This window comes from Ambystoma mexicanum, chromosome 11 (assembly GCF_040938575.1).
Source record: "Ambystoma mexicanum isolate Mex_15411 chromosome 11, UKY_AmexF1_1, whole genome shotgun sequence".
In the NCBI taxonomy this organism is placed as follows: domain Eukaryota; kingdom Metazoa; phylum Chordata; class Amphibia; order Caudata; family Ambystomatidae; genus Ambystoma; species Ambystoma mexicanum.
Window position 1 is genome coordinate 335,017,702 of NC_090934.1, and position 17,405 is coordinate 335,035,106.

The following is a 17,405-nucleotide window of genomic DNA, read 5'->3' on the forward strand; positions in this document are numbered from 1 at the left end:
TCTGGTAAAAGCTGAGCTTGGTGAAATCCGTGCTTGAGCAGGGTTTCTGGCTCTAGGTTCTTCCAGGCCACAACGGGCAGCTTCCCTTTGCTGATTTTGGCCCTTGGCTGGCCAAGGGGGAAAAGACATTATTGGAAAATGCACCTCCAGACAGTCACATGTCCCTCTGGGAATTAGTGTTCCAGAGCGCTTCCACACTTGCAGGCAGAGTCCTGAGTGTCGTAGGCCCTGGGAGCTTTGTTTTCTAGGCAGTACCCTTAGATGGTGCACAGTAGCCCATGGCAAAGCAGGATGTGGCCCAGGCTGAGTAGAAAGGGGGCTAGATACCTTCCAAAAAAAACATACACGTAGCAGCTATAGACATTGGGGAACTAAAAAAACACTCCGCTGCTCCCCACAGGTGTTCCTAGAGGCTTCTCAATGTGACCACGAGCAGTTTGTTGAGGGACAGGTCTTCCAAGAATACCGTGGCATAATGTTTTCTGATGGTGCTTGAGGTGTTATGATGTTGACAATTACCATTCCAATACCTGCAGCACCATCATCTGACCCAACTGACTTCAACCTACTCACCGTCAATTGCCATAACGCGGACATCGCAACATTGTCTTTTAACCCTTTAAGTGCCATGGGTATTTCTCCCCAGTGCCAGGGCCTTTTTTGTTGATTTCGGTATGTGGCCATTCAATGGCTTGTAACCTTTTTGTTACATGCGATATCTCAGCCAAATTTGGCTCCTTTTTTTCCCACATGTAGGCGGTAGTAACGGCACCCAGGAATCCTAGGTTGCTGTAGGGGGGTGAGAGAAAATAAGCAAAAAGGGCGAAAATGTTGGGTTTTTTCAAAAAATGCCAATAAAATAATCTACAAAGAAGCCTGTGTTTTTTTTTCCTTGTAAGAACTAGGAACAAATGGTTTGCTGTGTGGAGTTCCCCAATTTCCTGGCTTTCAAGAACAAGTTGAGTGGAATTGGAAAAAAATTATTTTGATGCGGTTATCCACCGTTTTGTGAGAGGTAGGAGATTTTGGCCATTTTTGCCAATTGGACATGCGTGGACGGAATGGAAGAAAAGGGCAGGAAAGCCGAATTGGAGGACAGAAAGGCATATATTTCTGAAAAGTAGAAACAATTCCAAGTTTAGGAAGGGGTGATTTGCGTAGGTCAGGCAACAACTAGGTAGGGGAAATCGCCATCGATTGGAGGAAAAGCGGGAAAATGACTGGAAAAAAGGTGTGTTGGACATGGTTGGCTTGGTACGGCAATGGCTTCTATGAATTTTGAGAAAAGCAATGCTCCGCTACATTCCTGTAACTCTTGCAGTTAGGAGAGCACACATTTGTTGTAGTGTTTTACAAAACAAGCAATACCACAAGCCAAACACTGAGCCATGGTACACAGGAGTTTTACGCTCACGGCATGACCAGACGCACTTAGCATGTGTAAATCGGGAAACCAATGTGGTGAGGAACGGCAAGCATACATTTTTTGAAAGAGCACAGGCAGACCTTTTCAAGGGTAGGTGACTTGTGTAGGTTACAAAAGTGTATGGTGGCTAAAGCAGCGACTAAATGTAGGTCACATTTGGGAAATGAAAGGGTTGTGAGACAAAGGGCACCAGCAAATGGGTCAAAACGTTATGTAAACCACACAAACACAACACATGGCCTACCGTCCTGCGTGCCCACAGGTGTCCCGATGAAAACGGTACCTCACATGTGTGGGTGCACCTACCTGGCCGCCAAGGGAAAAGCCTAAAACACAAGTAACCCCAAGTCTGTTTTCAGAGCGGAATCTCAGACATTCTGCCGACCGGCACAACATACAGATATGGGCCTCGGGTGTCCAAGCCACCAAGGAAAACAGGGAACCCCATGCATTTCCGAAAAGAGAACACACGTGGGAATCCGCAGAGGTATGATTTGCTCAAATCGCCCAAGAATTTATTACCCATACACCCCTGCAAAGTCCGAAATGTGGGAAAATGAATGCATTTTCCACACATTTTGCTCGGCTCATCCATCGAAACACGCCCCCAACAGCACATGGCCTACAGTCCCGCGTTCCCACAGGTGTCCCGATGAAAACGGTACCTCACATGTGTGCACCTACCGGGGGCGCAAAAGTAAAAGGGTAACCCACTGGTAACCGCAAGCCTTTCGCCACTGCCCATTTTGTTCATGTGGGCAACCTACAGATTTGGGCCTAGGGTGTCGAAGCCAGCAAGGAAAACGGGGAACCCCATGCATTTTCCAAAAGAGGACACCCATGGGAATCCACAGAGGTCTGGCTTGCGCAAATTGCCCCAGTTTTTATTAGCCACAATCCCCGACAAAGTATGATATTTGGTGGGGAAAAAACACAATATTCACTTTGTCTGGGGTTCTGGGTAATAAATTCTGGGCCGCTTCGCGCAAGTCAGACCTCTGCGCATTCCCACGGGTGTCCTATTTTGGGAAATGCATGGGGTTCCCTGTTTTCCTTGCTGGCTTCGACACCCTAGGCCCAAATCTGTAGGTTGCCCACATGAACAAATTGTGCTGTGGCGAAAGGCTTGGGGTTACCAGCGGGTTACCCTTTTCCTTTTGTGCCCCCGGTAGGTGCACCCACACATGTGAGGTACCTTTTTCGTCGGGACACCTGTGGGAACGCGAGAAGGTAAGATATCTGTTGTTGGCGACATGTTTCGATGAGTGGACACAGGGGAATGTCTCTGAAGTTGGCTGGACATGCAGACAATTCTCATACATTTCGCTCTGGCCACCCATCGAAACACACCGCCAACAACACGTGGCCTACCTTCCCGCGTCCCCACACGTGTCCCGATGAAAACGGTACCTCACATGTGTGGGTGCACCTACCGGGGGCGCAAAAGGAAAAAGGTAACCCACTGGTAACCCCAAGCCTTTCGCCACTACCCATTTTGTTCATGTGGGCAACCTACAGATTTGGGCCTAGGGTGTCGAAGCCAGCAAGGAAAACTGTGAACCCCACGCGTTTTCCGAAAGAGGACACCCGTGGGAACCCACACATGGCCAAATTGGAGGGGCGGCCCATCTCATGTAGCCCTCCCCAGGGGCAGATAATGGGGGGCTGTCCTGCACTCCTCCCTGGGCTCATGCGTCCATTCCTAGGAGCAGATATCTGGTCCCAGGGAGGGCTGCATGACATGGCACCCACTCCATTGCAGTTGGTGGGAGGGGGGTCAATGCCCCATCCCATTAGAAACTTCCCAGACTCTTTGGGGTGCCCCACAGCCTCCCCTAAAAAGCGTTCCACCAATTTCCATTTTTTCTTTGTTTACGAAACATTGGTGTGCCAATCTGGCCCCGGGGTGCCCAAACCTTACTGCCCCACCCACTGGGGGGCCTGTCCCACCATTTGTGGCGGCCCTCTCCTCACCCACACCGAACGGAGGGGGGCACATCATGCAGCCCTTCCAAGGATGCTCAGGGAGGGCAGCATGATGTGTCCTCCCTCCCCCAGCCATTTGGGGTGGGGGGGAGGGCCACCACAAAAGGGGGGGCAGGACCCCCAATAGATGGGGCAGTAGGGTTTGGGCACCCTGGGGGCAGATTGCCACACTAATGTGGCCATCTGCACCAAGCGAAGTTGGGTAAACAAAAAAAATCATACAAATTCATAGGCTGCTTTTTAGGGGGGGGCTGAGGGGCACCCTAAATTGGCAGTGAATGATGTACTGCAACGGGGGGTGGCCCTCATCCCCCCCACCCCAAATGGAGGGCCCCACCTCATGCAACCCTCCCTGGGGTCAGATGCCCCTTCCTAGGAGCAGATAGCCCCCAGGGAGAGTTGCATGAGGTGGGGCCCTCTATTTGGGGTGGGGGGGTGAGGGCCACCCCAATTGCAGTACATCATTCGCTGCCAATCTAGGGTACCCCTCAGCCCCCCTCCCCCAAAAAGCAGACTATGAATTTGTATGATTTATTTTTGTTTACCCAACTTCGCTTGGTGCAGATGGCCACATTAGTGTGGCAATCTGCCCCCCGTGTGCCCAAACCCTACTGCCCCATCTATTGGGGATCCTGCCCCACCTTTTGTGGTGGCCCTCTCCCCCCCACCCCTAACCCCAAATGGAGGTGGGGTGTATCTCACGCAGCCGTTTGTAGGAGGCCCAGGTCTAGGCCCAGGCCCAGGGAGGCGTTGCGCACGCCGACGTGAAACTGAAGGTAATCCAGCCCCCTTGCAGTGAGGGGGGACCTCCCCCTCACATAGCCCGGGGGTTGGATTACAGTTTTGAGCGATCCCTACTTTGCAGGGATCGCTCAAAACAAGGTGCCGAAAAGGATGAGCTATCTCGTCCTTGGCACTGCGTGTGCACTGCCAAGGACGAGATACCTCGCCCTTGGCACTTAAAGGGTTAATACCTCCTTGACTTCGAAACTGTCTTTTCCAAAACCTGGATACCCCCATCTAGGCACTCATAAGCTTTCAAAGTAATCAAAAAGCTTAAGGAGAGGTACAGGGAGAACAAGTATCACTCTCAAAAAACGTTTTCTGTGGCCAGGCGACGATCTCCATGTAGCCCTGCTACACCTAGGAAGTGAAGAACACCTATGACCACTTACGCTTCTAACTGGCATGAATATTCCACCAAGGGCTTCCATCTGTCTTCCAAAGAATTTCTCTAACAGATGACATTCTTATGTTCATGGAGATCTAGAAGAGGGATGCATTAAAACTGAACATCCATGTTTGTGCTCCCAGGCAAGATACCTCTTTTGCTGTGGGAACTAGCTAGCAGACTGATTCTCTTGGTACATTGCTTATTGGGACCTATTATGGAAATATTTTAGGCCCCTTAGAACCCTCCTGATAAACTCAGATGGGATACAAACAAATGCAAGGCCCTCATAGTCAATGTAGCTAGAAAGGACGCATCTTCCCACTCCTTTTCTTCTGCCTCTGCAGATAAGGACAGCATACGCATACATTTAAGTGGCAAAAAGGTATGGTTTACTTGCATCAATGCAGCAAGCTCTCTCACCCTATTTGGGAGATCTCCTCAGTCCTTGTGGTATTTTCTGGAGAGGATAGGAGAATTTTTGCTTGCAGACAATTGTCAGGATTCTTATGGAGTTTGTGAAGGGAGGCTCGTCTGTGTGTACGCAGTACATAAGTGTGGTAAAACCCGTTTCACTACTGACATATATTACCATGGTGTCACCATGAGTTTCTCTTCTTGGGCTTGCCTAACTGGGCCAAAGCTGCATTTGCAACAAAAAATGAGGGTCGCCCTTCCGCGGATCATAACGCTGACAGATGAGTTTAATAGAATGAGGGCCAAAACGAGACCCCACAATCTTTAGTCCGGATGAGAAAAGGGATTTTTGCCCTCTCCCTCCCTCTAGAAATAAATATTTCCAGCACAGTGGCCATTCATATCTTCAGCACCAGTCTTGCCATCATTTACAATACAACCAAGATCCCACTACTATCAGAGTTACTACAGCAAGAGTAGTGGTGGTTTGCAAATGGCTACAACACCAGGCCAAACTACACCTTCTCGTAAACAATGACTCCTTGTGTCATTTCTCACCTCAGAGCTCCAAGGTGGAAGGAACAATTTCAAATCTTTTGTATACATTTGGATAAATCTTACAGAAGACACTTGGGTGCGGTGATAGAGGTGGTATCGCAAGTAGACACTGACAAGAGCTGCACATTTCCATTTTTTTTTGATGGTTTAAAAGGGGTTGGCAAACTCCTATCTTGCCCTAAAACTAAGGTGGGAGTATTCGTGACCATCAAACAAAAAGTAATTACTATCCTAGTCAGTCTTTAGTCAAAATAAAATGGCCTCTACTAATGCACCTAATGCCTGCCCTCTTTCTAATACAATAAACGTGTAAAGGGAATGTGTAATTCAAAAAGGAAAATGAGTGTTCAAAGGAAATGTCAGTATGGCTGGGTAAACCCCCTTCGCCACATTTTCTAGTGCGGTTTAAGGTGACACACTTGGACCTTGCAACACTCTCTGGCTTCGGACACAAGCATGCAGTTTGTTTCGTGGACCAGGGCCTACTTGGCCTTCCATGAATAGGCAGTAGTCTATCCACTGGACCTCTCGCTTTCTCTGACTCCAGTCCAGCTCACCTTTTAGCTTATAATACAGTTCAACAAAAGTTGGTTTCCTTCTGGTTACCACAATTCAGTACAGGTTTCCCTCTGCCTGGCTCAAACCTTTCAATCGCAATTTGTGGGAGTTCTCAACCCCAAGCTTCAATCCCACCTTCATAGACTACCCTCTGTCGGGTTCAAGCCTCCTTTCACTTTCGAAACTGCAAGGCTTTTGCTCTAACCTCGGCATGACCACTTCGACCTTCTTTCCTCCATCACTTTTTCTCTCCCACACCAAGGCCTCTTGGTAAATGTAGTCTCGAGCACAGTACTTATTTCAAAGTTCAAAGATATCTCTCACATCCAGGTTTCCCTCTGCCAGGATCAAACCTCACGGTTCAAAGAGACTAATTTGGCTAGAACACACAGCCTCCCTAATTTATCGGGCTGGGGGATCCATAGGTATGGGTCCTCCTATTCCTCCCGAGGGGTAGCTATATACTTACATAGAACACTTGAGTTCAAACTGCACAAAGTGGTTTCAGACTCGGAAGGCAGATTTGTTTTGGTTGCGGGAGAAATCTCAGGGTGGCTTATACTGTTTATTAACATATATGGCCCCAATTATGATTGCCCAGAATTCTTTCAAACATGCGCAGATCACCTACGTACATTTCCTCAATATGATGTGGTTTGGGCAGGTGACTTCAATGTTGCACTTACATTGAATCTGGACAGATCCTCATCCACTCAAACCTCTACACCTCGGGCGGCCCAAGTGGTGGTGAATAGCAAGGGATTACTCATTGGTTGACGCCTGGAGACTGTTAATCCCTTGGACCGGGAATTCACCTTTTATTCAGGGGTCCATGGCAGTTCATCCAGGATATACTATATCCAATTGTCCTCAGAGATAGCTAGATCAACCCAAACCGCTCAAATCCTCCCCCGTACTCGCTCGGACCACTCCCCAGTCGTGGTCCAATTTAGTAAACCCCAAGTTCCCAGGAGTCAGCTTAGATGGAGGTTCAGAGTGTGGGCGCTGGAGGATCTTACCTTTTAGGAAGATGTCCGTTGAGATATAGCTGAATTTTTTCTCAATACGGATTCGGTGGCGGACCCTAGGGTGGTCTGGGAAACCTTTTAAGGTCTATATCCGTGGGTGCTGTATGTCTAGGGAGGTGGGGGTCCTGAAGTGTATACGCAGATCTATAGCGACCCTTGAGAGGGAGATCAAGGATTTGGAAAGGAAACAAACTCGGGGCGATTCTCTGCAGTTACAAGATCGGCTAGGGGCGAGTAGAGCGGAAGTTCGCTCACTAATGGACAGCAAAGAGCGATTTTTGGGGGACCCTATAGCAGCGGCCAGATATGCTGAGGGGGACCGCCTTAGTAGGACCCTAGCTTGGGCGATTAAACCGGAACGGCGGCAAGAGGCTATCGTGGAGGTGGAGACTGAAAACGGGGATATGGTCAGGGACAATGTGGCCATCAATGAAACCTCCCAGGTATTTTATGAGACGCTGTACTCTACACAGCTGGAGGTGGGCCATGATAATATCAGCCAATATCTAGATAGAGTAGCGTTGGGGTGGCTGGACCCGGAGCAGGGCGCATTATTGAATGTTCCCCCCCTCTGACCAGAAGATTCTTAAAGCGATACACTCCCTCCCAAAAGGTAAGGCACCGGGCATTGATGGCAATACTCCCGAGATGTACAAAGCTTATGCCGAACTACTCCTCCCGTCACTGCGGAACATGTTTGCGCATGCTAGGCTTGCGGGTCCCCTCCCAGAGACTACTAGGACGGCCCTGGTTCCGGTTTTCCTAAAACCGGGTAAGGATCCACGCAGTTGCTCATCATATAGACCTTTATCCCTGATGAACACTGATAATAAGATCCTAGCCAAAATTTTGACAGATAGGCTTCTTCCCCCATATGCCCACCTTGGTGTTGCCGGATCAAGCCGGGTTCATCCCAGGTCGATCCACGCAAAATAATTTGAGGCGGTGATTCTCATTGATGCACAATGTCAACAGTGAAATTCCCTTGGCTGTCGCGGCCCTCGATGCAGAGAAGGCCTTCGACTCTGTCGAGTGGCCCTTCCTGTTCGAGGTGCTCCGCCAGGCTGGTTTGGGCAATACCTTTCTACAGTGGATCCGACTGTTGTATACAGCACATAGGGCAGTGGTTTATACTAACCAAACGCAATCAGCAGCAATATTCCCTACTCGTGGAAGCAGGCAGGGGTGCCCCCTCTCGCCCATCCTTTTTGCTTTGGCGATTGAGCCAGTGGCCTGTGCATTGCGTGAATTTCACTCGCATAGGGGTATAAGTATACACTTGTGCACGTCTATTGTGTCGTTATATGCGGACGACATGTTGATCTACATGAAGCACCCAAGGGATACTTGATTCCAATTATGGGGGAGATTTTGGAGTTTGGGGCCCTCTGGTTTACGGATCAATTGGTCCAAGTCAGAAATGCTTCCTCTTACAGCGGCGGTATCACAGGATGATATTGGATGAGCTTGCCTGGTGCCCTCAGGGGATCCGTTATTTAGGGGTTTGGGTATCCACCTCTCCCATTAAGTTGTATGAGGACAACTCTTTGTCAACACTGGAAAGTATGGAACATAAAGTAGACGCTTGGATGGGCCTCCCAATCTCCCAGGCAGCCAGAGTTGCGCTATCCAAGATGGTATTTCTACCCAAATGTTTATACATCTTTAATAATCTGCCAATCTGGCCTCCCTTGGGATTTTGGGTTCATGTTAGGAGCCTGCTGAAGGGATTGATTTGGGCTGGGGTTCATCCTAGGATCTCATTGGATATACTATGCCGTCCATACTCGTAGGATGGATTTGATATTCCTGACCTCCCCCTTATCATATGGTTGCGCAAACCCAGTACGCAACTTGGTGCTGGGCCCCTTCCCTGGATCTCCCTTATTCACGTTTGGAGAAGGTTATAACTTACCCGGATAGTTTGAATGGGTTACTGGGGGGAGTGCGAGCGCATGGTGCCAGGACGGAGGTACAGCCGATAATGATCACGCTTAAAGCACTTGACTGCCTAGCGGACAGGCTATGCCTGGATTGCTGGTACTCTCCGGACATGGCCATTTACAATGTCCAGGGTGTTCCTCTTACTCAGGAGGAAGCTTTCTGTAAGCAATTTAGGGCTCTGGGTATTCATACATTGGGGGACCTGGTGTTACTTGGGATGAGCTAAAGGAGAGGGGTGACTGGACTCCTATAACTATGTTCCTTTACTATAGGTTCAGGGAGACGTTGCAGTCTATTTGACGGGCCTTCCCGGTGGCCCAGCCGATCTCCCCGGTATTGACCTATATAACCTCTGCGCAGCACTGGAGTAAAGTGATCTCTACGTTATATAGATTAGTCCCCCGTGGAACCAATTCAGAAATAGATGGGAGGAGAGTCTGTGATTCTCATTGTCGGAGGCTCAATGGGGCATAGTGTGCACACAAACTAAGCAAATCGCCATGAATACTAGGCTTCGTCTGATACATTTTAAGTTTGTGCACCAGATGTATTATTCTCCAGCCTGCCTCAGTGCGTTCTAGCTGGATAGGTCACTCAGCTGTAAGCGATGTGGTAGGTCACCTGCTGATTTTCTTCATGTGGCCTGGGTATGCCCCCTGATGCAGTTCTTCTGGACTAGGGTTCAGCAAACCATGGCTTCTATTCTAGCTATACCAATACCTGACTCCCCTGCTGTGTGGCTGTTGGCTCTGGTAGAATCCAGAACCAGGAATGAGAAGCGACTCCTGGGCATGGCTTTGATTGTTGCAAGATCGTTAATTTCTAAAGCTTGGGGGGCATCAAGGGCTGTGACTTTTTACAGATTGAATGTCCTCCACGTCCAGATGCGAGAGACTGGAATCGCTGTATATACAAACACTGCTGCCGAATAGTAGACCCTTGGACTATTGGACCTTGTTTAGTTGTTTCCAAAGGGAGATGGAAAGGTCCCCAGACCCTTTGAACTGTGCTTAGGTGACCTTACAATGCATTTGTGGTCTTGTTGAGCCTGTTTATTCCATGTTTGATATGTAAATAGGACTGTTCAGTATAGGGGTCGGAATACTGGCCGGAGAGTAATCTTCCTCATTTTGTTGTGATGATTTGTTTTTCTTTTGTTGTGATGTCTGTACCACCCAACATGGAATGTCTGTGCAACTGGGGGTAGGAGGGAGGGGTGGGAGGGAGGTGTTGGAGGGTATAGGGGTTATTGTTCATTGATTGGGTCTCAAATGTTTTCGTTTAAATCAATAAAAAATAATTTTAAAAAACTGACAGTTCAAAGACCTCTATCACATCCAGGTTTCGCTCTGCCGGGATCAAACCTAACAGTTAAAATCTTGCATCTCAGTTTCTTTCTCTTCCCGCCGCTTCAACAGCATCAGACATTTCAGAGACTTTCGATTGGGCAGTCTTCTTTGGCCGGACCACTCTGTTACTTTGTATCTTTAATTTACAGTTCTTTACAATGCGTTGCTTTCTCTCGCGTCTTATCAACAAACACGCAACCTTCATTTGTCGAATACTGTTGCCGTCAAGTTTCATTTAACACAGACTGGACTTTCATTGCTTTCATCAACTCAAGGCTGTGTTAGTTTTTCTTCTTTCGCAGCTTTGATCCTGAAGTGAAGGCTGATACCACAACTGCTGCTGTACCTCCCCAACTCTGCCATTGACCCAGGATGGTGGCTGGTATCTTTAAAACACAAGAGATTTTTCTCTTCTCTCCAGCCCTCGTCCGAGTCATTTCTTACTTCCCTTCTTCAACATCAGTTTGTTCACTTAACTTCTCATGTGTCTCCCTCAGCCGGGTTCGGACCCTCTCGCTTTGCACAAAAGTTCAACCATAAAAAATGTCTCTGGACTGCAAGTCCCATAATGCAATGTTCTTATTTCGCTCCCACTTTGCCAGCTTCCCTAAAACAGCATTCTGTCGGTTTTGGGTGGTGTAGGTTTTTAATGGAATGTTCCCTGGGGTCAGGGTCTCACCACCTGCCCTTCAAAGGCCTAGGTTTTAGTATCTGACCCAGGGAGGAGTTCTGGCTTGAGCACTGCCAGGTAACCCCAGCTGCCCTGGTTTGACTCCATGGAGACAGAGCTCCCTCGCCTTACTGCAGCCTTCCCTGTACTCACAGACTCAGTCAGTCCTCATTCTTCCAGGGTTCCTACAGCTGCAGTTCCCTCCTCCTGGCCTTTGTGCTTCCTCCAGCATCCCCAACTCACTCAGTGTGCCTGTGTGCTCCACCTTTTATACTGGTTGGGAGAATCAACTGAGTCAGGTGTGAGTGGTTGCCAAGCCCTTCCTGACTCTGCCTGATGTGGTTAATGGGACAAGATGGAGACTGCCCATAGGAATACATGGTACATTGGTTCCTATGGGTAATCTTCATAGCTCCGGTTTGCCTCTTCTTCGTCCCATTGGTTTTGGGGAAAAACTCTGGGGAGGAATTATGGTTGTAGTGTTTCCGATTGGTGGTAGGAAAATTATAAAACATGTTCAGAGAAGGGGAACAATCTTGGTGCTGTAAAACATGGGATGATATGTGTTCCCCATTTTCTGGTTTTCCAACGCCTCCCTTTTGTGTTGGTACCTGTTGGAATTGGGGAGGGGGCAACGGTATAGGATTTAAAATGGTGTTTGGTAGAAGTGGGAATGTCGGGTAGGAAGGTGTTCAGTAAAGGGGGACACCATGTCTCACCTGGGACTCCTTCTCCCTCTCTGGGCCACTCCTCGGGTCTGGACCCAACAAAAATAACCCCTCCCTAGCAACCCCCAAAGAGGATACCAAGGCGTTGATGGAGGGGGTGTGGGAGGGGGAAGCCTTTTGGTTTTTCACAGAGCTTGAAAATTGTATATAATAAATAAGTTCTAAAATGTTCAAAGCCCCCTTCATAAATTCGGGCAAAACAAGGTGCAACACCTCACATGCACCAACTGGTGCTGGAATCTCAGGGTCATTTGCAGAAAGGTGCAATCAAAAATATGCTAAAAACATAAGGGGGAAAAGAGATTTAGTCCCATTACTTTGCTGCTAAGAAAATGCATCCAGTTCAGAGGCCCATCGACCATCTCAGGGTCACAAATAGATTCAACAGGAAACCGACATTCACAATGTTAGCTCTACATCAGCTCTACCTGTATCTATCGAGTGGAGATTGGTTGTGTTCAGTGGGCTCAATGATACCTACTTTCACATCCCAGTAACCAAAGACATTGTAAATTCCTGCGTTTTGTGGTAGGGAATCAGCATTTTCAATTTAACAAAAGTTCCGTTTGGGCTTAATACTGCCCCAATTGTATTCTCAAAATGCATGTCATTGGTGGCAACCCACCCAACAACAGTCCAAAAGATAGCAGTTTATCCATACCAAAACTGGCTGATCAAAGCCAGTTCACCAGAACAAGCAACTCTGTATTTAAATATGGTGAAAGCGATGCTAGAAAATCTGGGTCTCCAAATCATCACGCTAAAATCTGTTGCTTCCCAACTTGGACAATTAACTTTCTCAGATCAACACTCGAGACAATAGAAGGAAAAGTATATTACAATCTATAAAGGTGAAGTGTGATCATATGTTATGTTCCTTGGCATTTATATAGCGTCTTATGTATCATTGGTATGTCCTCAAAGCGCTAGTAGGTTGAACGCCCTCGGGAACCGCAGTTCGTCAGTAGAGAGTGTTATATGGTGCCTGGGCGCACCAGATATGTGTGCAACTGATGTAGTTGTTGCATGATAGCCGCTTATTAGCAGTAGGTGTGGTGCTGAGATCAGTTGGATGTGTTCAGTCTGGAGGGTGGACACCCAGAGTGAGTTCTGGCTGCATTAGGCCTGAGGAGACGCCCAAGCTAGCCAGTATGTGCTCAGCTAGCTGTGTTTTATTAGGATGATGAGGTGTTCATGGGGTCATGTTAGTATGAGAACAGCTAGGCCGAATGTGTCATAGCATAGCTGTGTTCTAGTTGAATGATGGTGTATAGGAGAGAGTAAGGGTAGTAGTGTGATATGGTGGTTATCAGTAAAGTGCCTGCGACCAAGCACGAGAGCAGAACAGGGGGCGTACATGGCGGCATACGTATATAAAGCGACAGGATGGATAGGGTAAACATGTGATACACATAACATTGGGAAACCGGTAGATGGCATATACATAGCATAAATAGGAGATACAGAGATATATCCGCTCCATCCACTCAACTATACCATAGTGACGCTATTAGGCACACTTTCTAGATTCAACTATACCACAGAGACGCTATTAGCCGGACTTTCTAGGATAAACTTTAGCAGTGATAATATCAGGCACACTTTCTAAATTCACCTATACTGCAGTGACGCTATTAGGCACACTTTCTAGATTTGAGGCGGGGGGAGGCCACCTCAGGGACCACCGGCCCAATGTTGGAAATTCGAAAACGGTATCACGAGGCTAGATTTGAGAGTCCTGCACAGTGGGAGCGAGGCCTACCCCTAACCAGTTAAGTAGGTGTTGTAATAAACACAGCTATGTTTGATAGTGTGAAGTTGAAGGAGGCAGAAGAGGTGTTATGTATCACTCAGATGTTTTAGATATATTTTATAATAGTTATTGCTCTACTCCCCACCTGGCCACTCTTACCTTATTGGTCCTTGGTCGTTGCTGGTTGATGTCTGCAACTGGCTTCCCCTGAGGACACCTGCTGGCACTTACTGGAGCCGCCTCTGTTGGAGCTTCCCTTTGCCTTGGTCCATTCGCTGCAGGAGCTGCATGGGCAGAGGGCTGCCCTGGAATGGTCACTTAAGACCAGGTGGATTGGCCTAGCGGGTGCGAGGTGGGAGGCAGGAGGAGGGATTGAGAGGAAGCGGAGCACAGAGGCTGCAGGCATGGCCTGGGGGCCTTAAAGGGAAGCAGAACTTAACGAGAGAGCATGGTGCAGTGTGGGCCTGTGGGCTGCAGACAACAACGTGAACCACCAATCAGGGGAGGAGGGAGGGTTAGGAGGCAGTACAATGGAAGAGGAAGCGTGGGCAGACCAGCGCTGCAAGAAGGGTTGGGGGGCCACCAGAAACAGACAAAATGGAGCAGATCAAGGCCCAGGAGGGTCCTTGGGGCTCAACACTCGCCTCCTCAGTCTGATGAAGGAAGTCATCTCTACAGTGTGACAGAGATGTCCTCCATCCTATGTGCAAAGGGCCTCTTGCATCTTCATTGTTCCAAATGCAAGACTTCATATCAAGCTGCTTCATGAATGCTTGGAGAACCAGTGAGTACACAAGGTGGGGAATTGGAAGGAGCCATCTCTGTCGCACCCAAATGACAAACACCTCTCACTGATGGCCGCTTCAAAACGAATACCACTTGCTGGTCACGACTTACCAACCAGCACACACTCGGCAGTCTGTTACAGAAGCCTCATTGAATGGCTGGGGTACCCGTATGGACCATTTGATGGCCCGGGATACGTTGTCACTGAAGGAAAAGTGTTACGACACAAATTTGTCGGAGTCTGAGAGTAGTTTGTTTGGCATTGGGGCGTTCCTGCCTTTCACCTCGACAAATCAATTTCTTGTTCAGACGAATAATACCACCATACTACACTACACCACACCACAACACATTGCATAAACAGGGAGTCATGAGGTCCGGGACACACTAAGCATATCTTTTCAAGAAGAGCACAAGTGTGTTCTAAACATCAAAGTGCTAACAGAAGTATTCAGCAAATGGGGACCAACCTCCCTCAACGATTTTGCTTCAAAATAAATTGCAAAATGCAGAGTCTAGGCATCCAAGAACCTGGGTCAATGTGGAATGCCCTTCTAATAGGCTGGTCGTGCATTTTCTTGGATTCCTCGAATACCGAAAGGATCCTTAAAGTACAAGCAGGTGAATAAAACAGTGTTTTGTGCGGCCATGGGCATTTAAGCTGTGGCATGTGAATCTAGTTCATGTATCTATCTATCCAGTCTGGACTCTGCCTTGCATACAGGATTTCATGCACAGACTAGTCATCAAAGTCTTTCACCACCACCGCTCTACACTGAACCTTGCAGCATGGCTCCTGAGGTCATGACCACTTGAAGCTCCTGGAAGACTGCATGTAAGTGCTTGAAGATGCTCGAAAAAATCGACCAGGTCATGCTACGCTTCACAATAGGAAAGATCTTTCCTGTGGTGCCATGAATGAGGAGCTGATCCGATGTTCTGCCAGGATGTGACAGTACTGCATTATCTTTTGTACTTGGCTAAAACAGTCTTGCAATTTTCCTCTATGAAAGTACACCTTTCTACAATTGCAGCTTACAGAAAATGTTCCTCTCAGGATTTTTTTTTTGCCGTGCCTGTGATAATTGAGTTCTTAGAAGGTTTGAAAAATGTTACCCTTCGATGGAAGCTGAATGTTGTCCTTACCTTATCTCCTGGGGAAAGATCCCTATGCACTCTGGATGCGAAGAGAGCTCCACACTTACTCCTACGTCCCATCCCCTTTCCTCCATACTTGTGGGACATCTCTCCGTCCTGTGGGACGGGACTGGAGCACTTTGTAAAAAGCATTCACATTTTTTCCAAAAATGTGTCCCTCCTCTCTTTCCTGCAAGGGGACCGGCACGCGGCCGTAACCCCGCCCACCTTGGCTTTGCCCCGCGCATCGCCCATCAGTCCTTTTCTCCGCACGATCGGGGCCGGACGCACTTAATCCTCGGAAGATTTTCTTCCCTGTTTTCCTCCCTGGCTCTCGCTAGCGTTCGTTTACTAGTCTGTCTTTTAAATTAGATTTTCCAGACTGTTCCTCGTGTCACTGTTGCTTCGCGAGGGCGGATCCCCATCCTCTTTGTTTAGAGTGTTTGGGTCCGGAACACCGTTGGGACTCCTGTTTTTACTGTGACTCCCTTTAGGTCCGGGCACTTCAACGTCGGTTGGAGCGGTGGGAGGAGGTGTTCCGACAAACTCCTCCTTCTCATTTTCAGGCGTTCATCGACGAGAAGAAGAAACGCCCGGTAAGTTCTTTACTTTTCAGAGCTCCCCGACCGGGGGATACCTTCCCAGGTTCCTCTCGGGCCGGGAGGGGCGTTGATCGCTCTGTTACCGGGGTTCGCCCTGAGGTGCGTGTCAGGCCTAATAATTCTACTGGAGTTTTCTCCGAGGGTCTCCGTAAGGGGCCTGTGTACCCCTGAGAACGCTCTGAGGCCCCTCCTGTGGGAGCTGTTTGTAGGCCTAGGCCCAGTTCTACTGAGTCGTGGGGTACCGGAGCTTGCTCTGAGGCCTCTCTTTCGGCTTCCCTCAAAAACAAAACCGGGGTGCGCCCCGAGGCCTTGGCTGGGCTTGTGGTTACCGAACGGATGTTCGAGGCCCGTGCCGATAATGCTTTTACCAGGCCTAGGTCCGAGGTCCCTCGTACAGAGGCTAAGGCTACCAACAGTTCTGAGGGGCAGGGCAAGGCCCTGACGGTGAAAGCGGTTGCTCACAGTTCCTGCTCTTGTGGTGACACCAGATCTGTTGAGGGGGCAAAGAAGAAAGGTTCTTCTTTTACCGGCAGTGCCGAGACCCTTCCTTCGAAGGCTCAGTTGGCGGTTGGTATGTCGCAGAAACATTCCAGGCCTCATAGTACCGGCTCTGCCGAGGTTCCTTACGTTAAGGCTGAAATTAAGATCCCTGACCCATCGACGGGGACCCCTGCCTCACTTCCTCACGTGCCGCAGTTCCACTCAGATGAGGACAAAATGGCGGCCGTTGCCGCCACAACCACGGCAGCCATTTTAGGTACTACCCCTACAACTACGCCATCGGCCCCTGGTGTAGGGTTCGGTCCTTTGGGTGAACCTAAGGTCCCTTGTGCGCATCCTTACCGGCCGGTTTATGATTGGAACGCCCGGATACCTCTTCTGCACAATGTTTTGTTGCCTGCGGGGGCGGCTCCCTTGATTTATGTGGATACGTCGGTGGAGGGGCCGGTGTGGCACCCTTCTCCGTTACCTCCCTGGATTTGCTCACCTCATGAGAGGCCTGCTCAGGGTCCGAAACAATCTCCTGAGGACGCCTTTTTCGGTAAATTTCAAGCGCTTGTGCGCACCGACCCCGTGAGGGAATATTTCAAAGGGCTTTTCAAGGAGATATGTCCACCTGCGCCTGTGGCTCCACCTCTTCCTCCGGTGGTTCCGCCGGCGTCTCCCTTGCCCGTGGTGCCTGCCCCTGCTCTTCCGCCTTTGCCACCATTGTCCCCAGTGGACAAGGCAGTGCCTGACACGGCTCAGCAGGATCCTGACCTGTCAGATGACCCTCAAGGCGAACAGGACGA

General features: G+C 49.0%; 1 protein-coding gene across 3 annotated transcripts in view; it reads left to right on the forward strand.

Moving 5' to 3' along the window:
- Positions 1 to 17,405, forward strand: part of SCMH1 (Scm polycomb group protein homolog 1) — a 1,232,539-nt gene that overhangs the window by 130,736 nt on the left and 1,084,398 nt on the right. The gene's annotated exons all lie outside the window — the stretch shown is intronic.